General features: G+C 39.8%; 1 non-coding gene across 1 annotated transcript; it reads right to left on the reverse strand.

Moving 5' to 3' along the window:
- Positions 1 to 12,721: 12,721 nt before the first annotated feature.
- Positions 12,722 to 12,828, reverse strand: LOC141624757 (small nucleolar RNA R71). Its single transcript, XR_012534562.1, has one exon. It is a non-coding gene; the product is annotated as a small nucleolar RNA R71 (small nucleolar RNA).
- Positions 12,829 to 13,219: the final 391 nt, after the last annotated feature.

Below are 13,219 nucleotides of genomic sequence, written 5' to 3' on the forward strand. Positions count from 1 at the left end.
AATGGAGTTGCAGGTTGCTGATGGTGGTTGATGGTTATATATACACGGTGAAGGACAAAATGTTGGTGTTTTGGTTGAATTGATGGTGATGAATCATGATGACGATGGTGAGTGTGGTGATGAGGTGTGTGGGGCATGGTGGTTGCTGCTCGTGGTACGGAGTGCAGGTGCAGGTGGTTAATGGTGGTCTGAAGTCGAGTTGCTGCTGGTGTTTGGAGGATGGAGAAGCTGCTGGTTGTTGAATAGGTGCGCAGGTGGACGGAAATGGTGAATTGTTGTGGTTGATTAATTGTGGTGAAGACGTGAGGCGAACTCGGGTTTTAATTCCGAGTTCGGGATTGAAGATGGAGATGAAATGGTGTTAATGGTAAATGATGAAATATGGTGTATATGGTGGGTGATGAACAGAGGATCTGCGAAATGGTGATGGGGATGATGATGGCCAATTGCCAAGTCAATGGTTGACTCTTCGTCCGGTTTTCTTGCCTTGACCCGTCCTTCAATTCCGTCTTGACTCAACTTGGCTCGTGCTTCCGCCTCATTATTCCGTTTCACCTACAAATCATAATCAATGAATTAATAATAATACTAATATTATAAAAACCCGACTAATTATTAAATATAACTAAGACGACTAATTATTACAAATTAGTAATTAAATGAGCTATTTAAACATTTAATCACGCAAAATCGAGTCGGAATAAGATAATAGGACGGGGCTAAATCGTCCTAAATTAGGACGATATGAAATCTCCCCACACTTAAAACTTACTCGTCCTCGAGTAAGCTCATTTAAACTAAACCGTGACCCATAATATAAAGGACTAGCTAAACTAATAATATCCGACGAAAGGCAATTAACGAGCCTTCTCCGTCCCTTCAACTCACATTGGAATACAATGAGGTATGCATTCCGATGCAAGGCAAGTGGGGGCTTGCGGAAAATTGGACACATCTTGACATGAAGCACATAACAAATAATAAGATGCATCAACAAAAGGAATAGCCACTTCCTCATCAAGTGGCGGAGTCAACTAAAAGGGAACAAATTTAAGAGCATATACTCCGTCACAAACACTAGTTCAACAAATCACTGAGGCTAAGAGGATGGCACTAAATCACCTCCAAATGGTGTTAAACTAGACTACTTTCGTCCTTAATTTCCAAATACTTTCGTCAAGAGCGATCAGATGGTGTGGAATGATGATCCCCATGATGCTAGTAGCATATGACATGATAAGTCTCGAGTTCTCCACAAAAGTAAAGGTCATGGATCGTCCCAAGCTCGACAAAGTGGCTTGACAAAAAGGATTTTTTTTTTGGGAATGAAATGCTCAAATCATTGTAGAAAAAAGGTGGATATGACTAGCATTCAAAATTTGACCTCACTTGACTTTCACATTTCAAAATTAGATATGGGGTTTGTCCCTTCCGTGCTAATGTCCTTTGCTTTTGCCAATCGCTTATTAGGCAACCGGTTAACCTCTAGACAGTAGCTTTTCGGGGTGATAGTCACTCTGTCTTTCAGCGGTTGAATTCACAACCGTGTGGGGGCCCAATTCAATGGATCCCTCTCCAAAACACATCGAAGTGGTACGCCTCCATCAAAATGACAAAAATTCTCAACATTTCAAAATTTCAGAACATTTGAGGTTTCTTTGGCAATAAAAAATGTTTCCACATAACAAAATCTTTAAAATGAGCACTTCAAACTTATTGATAGACAATATTTTTGGGTTGCCATACCACAAAGTCAATCAAGGTCACCTAGACAAGTTAACCAAGCCCATATCGCATCACGGGGTTGGATAGGTGACTCACATGCAAACCCTTGACTAGGCTTTTGGTCATGGGTCGAAAGACACTAGTATGACACAATCTAGGGTGTTTTACATCCATTCTAGTAGGCGAAGTCTTAAGTTGAAAAAGTATTTGTAATGGCCTAATTGCTCTTGTCAAAGTTCCCAATTAGGCACTTTTCAAAACATTTAATCTAAATGCAACTATATGCCATGGATGCAACTAGTATATACATGTTATAATGCAAGTGCAACTATCAAGCTATATGTTAAGTAAACTAATGCAATCTAATCCTAGCAACACATAGGCACATATCCATCAAGTCCCAAAATATGGAACATCCTCCTCAACATACAAAGCCCAACCTCCTCAATTATAAATAAGAGAAAAGAGAGGGAGAAAGGAGAAGATAGAGGAGCGATTATACCAAGCGTCTTCTAACTCCTTATCATATGCCTCCGATATTCCAAATTTACCTATGCATTTTATTACACAAACAACGATATATACAAGACATGTTAGGGGAGTTTCCTCCCACACTTATTCGTTTACATAAGGAAATGCAAATAAATGAATGCATGTTTTTGTAATTTTTGGAAATTTTCAATTTTTTTGGATTTTAAGGAATAAATCCCCTTCCCACACTTAAAATGTACATTGTCCTCGATGGACCAAGTGTAAGAAGGGGGATTAAAATCAAATAACATTTTTTTATATTTTTCAAATATTTCTAAAGAAATAAAAGTAAATATATGCATAAAAGCATGGGTTGCCTCCCAAGAAGCGCGGTTTTAAGGAAACCGCTAAACCTAAGCTTGGTCCCATAAGCTATCCGGGATCCCACAATCGGTAAACAAGGCCACTCGTTGCCTTCACTTTATCAAAGTAGCTCACATCTTTGAGCCTCTTCCAAATTTCTCGGTTTTGTTCATTCTCCTCACTAAGTTCAAATTCAACAATATGAAATATGTCCTCCTTCATCGGAGGAGAATGATCAAAACCGATAACTAAAGGACAATCAACAAGATAAGAGACTAGACTAGTCTCCTTGTCTTTCACTTCATTTTCCCCCTTCCATTTCAAACACAGATTTCTCAAAAATGGAAGGAAATACATCACAATTATCAAGTTTATAAGGGAGGGGGGTTTCAACCGACTCACCCATGCAAGCATAATTGATGTGATCAATATGTGAGCATATTTAGTCCCCGAATTAGCTTTGTTCCTATGCTTTTTAGCGCATATTTGGATCATTGACTATCTTTAGTCCTTTGTTTTGCATATTCTTTGAGGTTTTGTTTCCTTGGTAGGAGAGGAGTGAAAACCTTGCCTTTTCATGGCAAAATAGAGCTAAATTGATCGAATCTAATGACCAAGCATCAAAGATAAGACAAGACTAAAAGGCCTTTGTACATAATGTAGTAGATGGGCAATGATGAAGAAGATCCTTGCATCCCTGACAAAATCCCGGAGGATTGTTGGAAGAAGAAATGAAGAAATGAAAGCTGAGCCAAGATCCGAGCGTCTCACCCTTCGGGACGCCCGTCCAGCAGTTCCCCAGGACGCTTGTCCAAACCACCAGGCCGCTCGTCCAGAAGCTCCCCAATCCCCCCGTCCCGACCCTTGGACGCTCGGATTGTCCTCCAGAGAGACACATCCTCTTCTTCCTCCATTCGAGATGCGCATATTTTTGGAAGACTAGCTAAAAGGAGACCCGCATCTTTTCTTGAGAGGAGCGATTCCTCAAGGACTTAATCGTTATTTAAGCCCTTAGTAACCCTAATTTGTGCACCTAATCCCCACTATAAATACCCCATTAGTCTAATTAGATTATCATGTTCTTCTTATCAATCTTTAGTGTAGTTTATATTATTCTAATCTCTCTTTAATCTTGTAATCAACTTCTACTCAAGTATTAATACAAATCTCATTTCCTTAATTTCTCTATTGTTCATCTTTTATTTTGGGTAATTGAAGAGTATTTGGGTTTATTGGGAGATTGACAACCTTCCATCAATCATCAAGTACTTCTATTATTCTTTGCATTATTATTTTGGAATCATCATTAGGTATAATTCTCTTAATCCCTTTTTAATTATTGTTAATCATCTTCATTTATTCATCATGTTTTGCTTTATTAATATGATTGACAACCTTGTTAACATGTTAAACTTGATAATGAGTGAGTAGTTTCCTTAACTAGGGTTAATGGGTAATTAGGGGAAACCAACATGGGGGATTATTCATGCCTAATTTAATATGTTTTCATAATTTATTTGCTTGCTTGTTGTGATCTCAACTTATGCACATGTTATGTTTGATGAAATGCGAGCCTATGAATCCTTGCATTTTTTTACCCATCACTTACCTTTTCAATGAGAGTTGTAAGACATAAACCAACTCGAGTCTTATTAGACCATGCATATAGTTGAGTAGGGTGGATTAAGTCGACTTGTAGGTGTTGTACAATCTAATCGATTCGGCTCCGGGACCCAAACCTTCCTAGGATTGTAAGAAATAAACCAACTCGATCCTATCACAACAATAATTGCTTGCTTATAATTTGAGAATATGTTTATATGATCAATTCATATGAACCCATGACACCCTAGTGCTTTTAATCAATTGTTTACATCTCATTTTAGTCATTTTGCTTGTTTACTTTTATTGTTATTTAGTTTAGTGATCTTCTTATCTCAACCCAAATTGTGACACCCCTAGACACCACTACTTGCAATCGAAAATCCTACATCAATACCCGTCCCTTGGGATTCGACCTTTACTTGCCTCTTTACTAGTAGTAGAGTTGTTTGTTAAGTTATAAATATTGTTTTGGTCTAGGTGCTCCTAACGACAAGTAACCGAAATCTAAGCTCAAAGCGGACCGACCAAACAATGGCGCCGTTGCCGGGGACGGTGTTAACTTGATTTGATTTTCTTTGATTGTTATTAGTTGTGTCTTTCTTTGCCTTGGGGAAGTAAAACTCTTCAAGGTTTGTTCTAATTATTTTCGAGTTGTTTGATATTTTGCATGTCTAGAAGATCACAAGGTAACTTGTTACCCGTTGATCACGAAATTGAAAGGACTTTGACAACCAATAGAAGACTTGCAAGAAATACTTTGAGAGGTATTGGTGAGGTTGTAGATATTCAACCAAACACTATTGAGTTCATCAACCCTTTTGCAAGAGAAGGTGAGGAGAACCTAACACAAAATCAATTACACAATCAACCCACAATGCCTAAGTTTTCATCACATTCCGTACCAACCGAGGAGAACCTACCCAATTGAACTCCCACACCACAACACTTAACCGGAAATTTCATTGCAAAATCCGCATTTTTCCAATTAGTCGAAAGAAGCCAATTTGGGGGGATGCTGTAACACCCCCTCATACCAAGGTACCTTACCAGGACTACCCCAGCATGAATGGTTGTTACCATCTCGGTTGCCCGAGGTTAGTATATATCAAAAGCAACAGTCCAAACACATTTATTAATGTACGTAATTATAAAAGTTACATAGTCTCCAAAATCTAATAAACGAATTATCCAAATGGCAACAACTACCAAAACAATAACTAAGGCTCATGATGGTGTCATCTAATCCAGCGTGGTGACTCTCCCATGACTGCCCCAAGCTCAATAAATGTATCACCTGTCACAATCTGCTCACCATCCCCGAATGGATCACCGCAGGTTTTACAAAACAACAACACGGGGTCAGTACTACTCAATCAATATAAGACAACAAACAATACAACCCGGTGATCATCGATCTCACACGAAGAATCGACTACACACCGAAGGGTGAAGCCTGCCCAGATTACCCATCGCAACAGGTAATCCTCGCCGCCAGTGGGTGACCGCAGCCCATCCCCACCTAGTCCAGCTCATCAACGAGCGACTAACAATCCCTGTCCCTTAATGTGCACATCCCCTCCCGTGACGGGTTCCACGGAGGGCGAACTAGGGTGTGAAGCCACTCCCGCAAGTGACTCCACCACAATCACACACACACAACATCACAGCTGTCACAACACCACAACCGTCACAACATAACCACACCAACACAGTCTCCACAACACCCATCCTCCGATGATCAGCAGATAACAACAATTATGAACATATGCAATCTCAATCAATTAACAGTACTGAGTAGGAGAAACCCTACCTTTTCGCATTCCGCTATGCTACAATCAATCATACAATATGCATAACAATTACCACATCGTCACCTACAACAATGATAATCAACAATCACATAACGCAAACACTATATGCAAAACCCCATTTCCCCCAAATTCATAATCAAAGACAAACCCTAGAACAATCATCAACAAACATGGGGATAAAGACTTACCGACGGAGGAATAAAGGATCGAATGCGATTGCTACGATTATCCACACACACATAGGAGAGATTCGGAGTGATTAGAGCGTCGTACGATGATTAGGTTTTGTAAATTATGTTTTAGGAAACTGCTTAACGAAATATATATCATTCTAATTACTTCCGAATCAAACCGCTGGAATATTACTCGCCAGACCGGATACTCGGTCGAGTAAAGTGTATACTCGGCCGAATATCCTCTACTCGGTCGAGTATTCTTCATACTCGGCCGAGTATTCCTCGGCAGAACCAAAACAGACTACACCATTGACACTACTCGACCGAGTAGGCTCTACTCGGTCGAGTACTTAGCTTATAAAAATCCGTAGTATTACAATCTTCCCCCCTTAAAAAGAACTTCGTCCCCGAAGTTCCAACCCAACCTATAAAACATGGACACTTGACACCAACTCCACAAACCACTCTTCCTTCCACAACATGGCTCACGATATCGTCTCAACTATAGCATAGGCTCCCAATACTGACTCCATAACATTACCCAATAACCACAATATAACCACAATATAATGTTGCCAACCTTGTATCACTTCCATAACACTCAATAGGACTAAATCCACAAAAGAAGATCAACCATCAAAACGGAATGTTACATTATACCATCCTTAAAACGAACTTCGTCCTTGAAGTTTACTCAAACACATAAACATCCTCTTCCAACTGTCAAAACTATCGGACTCATAATCATCATCATTCAACTGTCAACACTATTGAAATATTCTCTCATTCCTAAACATAGAACTACTACAAGCACGATCATGACCTTTAATAAAATCAACACAAATATCCGTCCTTTATGCTACACCAACACTCTACTTCCAATTATACTACCATATGCACAACCATCAAAATCTCTTTTATCGCATCCTACTCCTCTTAAGATAAATGTTACGTCCTCGTAACTCGCTAATACTAAATCCTAGCTATATATTCTCATTATCCCCATCACCACCGCATGTCAAAGATAACCACTTATAATCTGAACAGTCGCCATGCATATATCTTAGGCTCTCTTACTTAAACAACTCTCATCCTTCAATTCACTCGTCACACCCCCTAACCTATACCTCAAAATCTTTAACTTAACCCAAGACTTCAACTCTTCCACATTACCGCAACATGACACACATCTTTATATAAAATATATAAAACTCATATCACCAAAAGCATAACTCACACTCCACACTTGTTACGTACACTCACACTAGATCCTCAAGTTCCTTTCTTTCATTACCGCAAGACTCATACATAACTTAACACGACACTAATTACCCAACACCCTACACTCACTGTCTCAACAAAGGATTATGAACCACCTGCATATATCAGATCATTACCACACATGTTCTACGAATCACTTGCCATTACCATGTCTACCAAAGCCTCATCTAGAACAAGATCAAAATTACTGTAACAACCTATCCCAACTATGTCCCATCAACAGAATATCACTATACCATGACAACAACGAAAACATGTACAACTCTCTTTCATATCATACTCTACCCTCATTCTTAAACCGAAAGGCTAAGGTAAGACACATCAACAAACAAAACAACAGTCTACATGTCTAACCAAAACTCACAAGAAACAACAGCAACAAAACAACAATCTGTGCATAACTGGTCTGTACTTTCGAAACTCAAATCGTAACCACCTCGTATACTCCACCACAACCGGTGACGACATCGCAACACCGCCACCAACAGCCGCACCGCGCCGCGAAAAATGCCCGCATCACAACACGAAGTACCGTGCCCGGATCACCACCCGAGGCACAACAACCACATCGATAAACATTACACCCCCATATAATTTCCACAAACACTGACTCAGTATAACTCTCCGGACAAGAAAACTTACTCAAAACTGCTTTACTCAATCTTAACACAACATTTTATACGGAATAGACATACAAGAATCTCATGCATATCATCCATACCTTTTCACGGAATAAAATATGTATCATCAATACACATACGATTTTAACTATCCATGCCAGATCAATCAAATTATTACTTTTTGAACCTTATTCCATTAGATTGTCGTACCCAACATATATCACAAACATTCATATAACAACTTTATGACTATCACACCATACCGCTTCTCGTGAGGTCAGAACCTCACACAAACATTTATACACATCATAGACCCATAACCACATCCAACTAGTCAATCCTGATCACGTAAGTTACCACCCGATAAAAGTTACCTCTCACCTGAGCTTAACTCGTACACCTCTCATAACATATTCTCCCATTCACATAACCATCACCCCCTGCCAAGTGTAACCATACCATTAATACTCAACTACTAACAACCGCCTCATATAACCACATCTTATACTCTCTCACAACCATACATATCAATCTGGTCTCTACAAAATCAACCTCATTAGAACAACTAGCTTCCCTAAAGTAACATCATCCTCAACCACTAGTGACAATACTATGACACCAACATCCTTCATGTGACTACTCTCTTACTATCACTTCTTAATATCACAATCCGTTTTCTCTCTTTGGTTATCATCCCAAATAACAAACATCCAATCCATCAACACAATTTACCTCAACATTATTCCCAATTCTATCCTTTATCATATCGTTACCTAACTCTCCACCAAAATCTCAGATCGTGCAAACACTCTACAAGCTTCTTATTCCCTTAATATCTCGAAACCCACGGCTAACATGTCGTCCTTCTCTCCTATATAACCATTAACTCACACCCTCTAGTGAGGCTATCGTACATTTCCATAATTTCCTACCTTCATGCTCTTTAACTCCGGTCAACGTTCTCTCAACTTCCATCCATCCATCTTTCCCCCTTTTTACTCAATGATACCAATTAATAATTCATCTCCTTTCTCTTTCTACCTAACTTTTTAGTAAACTGTTTATTTTCCCATAGCTCCACAACTCTAATTCCATTAATTCATATCAATATCTTATCATTCTTCTTATCATTTATCCTCTCTCATCTTGTTTCTCACTCACCCTTGTCACCATCAACTCCACACTCTACAGTTACTATTCAATTAGTCGTATCTCCCTTTCGTATCTCTAGAAAACCAAAAATTAATCTCATACCGTTAATCGCCCAAAGAATTACACACTAGGCTCACCTCTTGATATTCCAAATTCCCAAACTTGGTCAGTATTTACAAATCCACGTCACGACATAACTCTATCTAAGTTCATTATATACCCCTCGTCTCCATCCCTCTAAAGCAACCTTTCATTACATATATCCTTAAGCAACACAATGCTAACCGTCTCCCTCTATAAGTCCTTACACATCCCGAAATGTCACTATTCGTATCCCTCATCTCAATCTTTCATTCTCACGTTTCTTTAAACTCACATTACTTTTGCTCATATATACTTACTTTTATATTACTCAACACACGACTATATCACTCACCATATCTCACAAAACATGCTATTTACCTCGACTAGCTCATCATTCTTCCCTTTCCTTTTTCCAATATTTCTCACAACCACATTAACACATGTCTTCCTTATCCAACACTTATTTCTCATAAGCCGGCATTCTCCCTATCATAGCATTTGGTAACTTACGTATCAAGACCATCGCATATATAAAAGAATACTTTAAGACTCAAAACATACATGTGTATATACCCTACGACTCAAAACAATGTAAAAACATAGCCACCGGCTCAAAACAAAAGTAAGAACATAGCCACCGACTCAAAACAAAAGTAAGAACATAGCCACCGACTCAAAGTGGCCGCCCAATGAGGTACTCAGTCGAGTACATAACATACTAGGTCGAGTACAAGGTACTCGGTCGAGTAAATATATTACTCGGTCGAGTTTTCGACTCCAGAAGCAAACTCAATTGTCGCAGAAGGATTACTCGGTCGAGTATTGGGAATACTCGGCCGAGTAGACCTTACTCGGTCGAGTATGAGACTACTCGGCCGAGTTCACGACTCCAGGCACGCTAAACAAGTATTATCACGGAGAGATTACTCGGCCGAATATGGAATACTCGGTCGAGTATAAAAGATACTCGGCCGAGTAGGGACTACTCGGTCGAGTATCGGCGCAGTTCTCAGCACCGTCCAGTTTTCGTAAAACAGTCATATCTCACTCGTTACTTGGTCATTTTGGGCGTGTGACCTATCGTTAGAATCGTAAGAGGACAAACTATCACCTCAACTTGGAATTACAGCAATATCATTTCTAGAACTCGACTTATGACAGTTTTAAGACAACCCTTCCGTAATCGTTCTTTCTACAAATCAAGTTTTCTCAACCAAAACAATTTGTACATGCATAAGACAACAACAACAACTCAATACTTCAAGAAACCAGTACATAGAGGCACTTTTATCATACTCACATTAAAATTAACACGACATTCACATATATAGATGCATGACCTCAATCACATGCTTCTACCAACAATCAAGCATTAAAATCATCATGTTCATATGCACATGTACCACTACCATACTTCATGTTCAACATTGTATTAAACAGGTAACATGATCACATTCTTCATGCTCAATATCAACCAGATACAATTTCACAATTCACCTTTCATATTTTACCATGTTCCAACACTTAACATGCCAACATATTCATGCTCAAAGTTTAACATCAACAATCCTCGATGCATCTTTCAACAACTATCACATTCCACTTCTTTCATCATTTCATCCAACTATGCACAAGATTCAAACTATATATATCACACTCACATGACTCAAACATACAACAGTTCCCCCCCATGTGACCGGCTTGAGATCGTAAGGGCCTTAATGCGACTTCGGGACGTCTCCCAGTCCTTGCGGCGACTCAAACAACTCTCCCGGGTTCATTTTATTTAGACTCCCTAAGTTAATTGGGTTCATTTGTTTTAGGTGCCGGAATCGTCGGCTCTGATACCACTTTGTAACACCCCCTCATACCAAGGTACCTTACCAGGACTACCCCAGCATGAAAGGTTGTTACCATCTCGGTTGCCCGAGGTTAGTATATATCAAAAGCAACAGTCCAAACACATTTATTAATGTACGTAATTATAAAAGTTACATAGTCTCCAAAATCTAATAAACGAATTATCCAAATGGCAACAACTACCAAAACAATAACTAAGGCTCATGATGGTGTCATCTAATCCAGCGTGGTGACTCTCCCATGCCTGCCCCAAGCTCAATAAATGTATCATCTGTCACAATCGCTCACCATCCCCGAATGGATCACCGCAGTTTTACAAAACAACAACACGGGGTCGATTACTACTCAATCAATATAAGACAACAAACAATACAACCGGCTGATCATCGATCTCACATGAAGAATCGACTACACACCGAAGGGTGAAGCCTGCCGGATTACCCATCGCAACGGGTAATCCTCGCCGCGATGGGTGACCGCAGACCCATCCCCACCTAGTCCGGCTCATCAACGAGCGACTAACAATCCCCGTCCCTTAATGTGCACATCCCCTCCCGTGACGGGTTCCACGGAGGGCGAACTAGGGTGTGAAGCCACTCCCGCAAGTGACTCCACCACAATCACACACACACAAACATCACGGTTTGTCACAACACCACAACCGTCGAACACAACCACACCAACACAGTCTCCACAACACCCATCCTCCGATGATCGAGATAACAACAATTATGAACATATGCAATCTCAATCAATTAACGATCGAGTAGGAGAAACCCTACCTTTTCGCAATCCGCTATCTCGCAATCAATCATACAATATGCATAACAATTACCACATCGTCACCTACAACAATGATAATCAACAATCACATAACGCAAACACTATATGCAAAACCCCATTTCCCCCAAATTCATAATCAAAGACAAACCCTAGAACAATCATCAACAAACATGGGGATAAAGACTTACCGACGGAGGAATAAAGGATCGAATGCGATTGCTACGATTATCCACACACACATAGGAGAGATTCGGAGTGATTAGAGCGTCGTACGATGATTAGGTTTTGTAAATTATGTTTTAGGAAACTGCTTAACGAAATATATATCATTCTAATTACTTAGAATCAAACCACGGAATATTACTCGCCTTGGACCAGGATACTCGGTCGAGTAAAGTGTATACTCGGCCGAGTATCCTCTACTCGGTCGAGTATTCTTCATACTCGGCCGAGTATTCCTCGGCAGAACCAAAACAGACTACACCATTGACACTACTCGGCCGAGTAGGCTCTACTCGGTCGAGTACTTAGCTTATAAAAATCCATAGTATTACAGATGCCTAGTGAAGACCCTCATTCCCACATGGAAACTTTTTGTGACTATTGTGATGCGATTTCACAAACCGGAGTGACTCAACACCAATTTCGATGGGTCTTATTTCCTTTTTCTCTAATTGGCACCGCAAAACAATGGTTGAAAAGCCTTGATAAGGCTACTCTTGGAATTGACTCTTGGAAGAAGTTGGCTCTAGCTTTCTACAAAAAATTCTACCCTCCGGAAAAGACTAACATGCTAAGAGCTCAAATTACGGGTTTTAAGCAAAGGGACGAAGAATCTTTGTATGAAGCTTGGGAGCGATTCAAAGGAATTTGTCGCTCATGTCCTTATCACGGACTTAGCGAGTGGTTCTTGGTACAACAATTATGGAATGGTCTTTATGAAGACTCAAGAAACATTCTCAACATGGGATCAAATGGCATGTTCACCGAAGTTGACGATAATCAAACTTGGAACAAGATTGAGGAAATGGCGGTCCATAATTCACAATATAGTAAGGCTACTAGAGGAGGAAAGCATGAAGTAGGCTCTATTAATCAATTGGGTGCTCAACTTAGTGCTCATATTGATACCATCAACTTGAAGTTTGAGAAGGCTATGGCTAAGCTTGAAGAAGCCTCAAAATCACCAAAGCATCATGTTAATGCCATGGTGGCATCTTCATCAATCCCAAGTGGGATATTTGAGAATTGTGGAACTTTGGGATATGACCAAAGTGAATGTAGGGGA

The sequence above is a fragment of the Silene latifolia genome, chromosome X, assembly GCF_048544455.1.
Source record: "Silene latifolia isolate original U9 population chromosome X, ASM4854445v1, whole genome shotgun sequence".
Classification (NCBI taxonomy): domain Eukaryota; kingdom Viridiplantae; phylum Streptophyta; class Magnoliopsida; order Caryophyllales; family Caryophyllaceae; genus Silene; species Silene latifolia.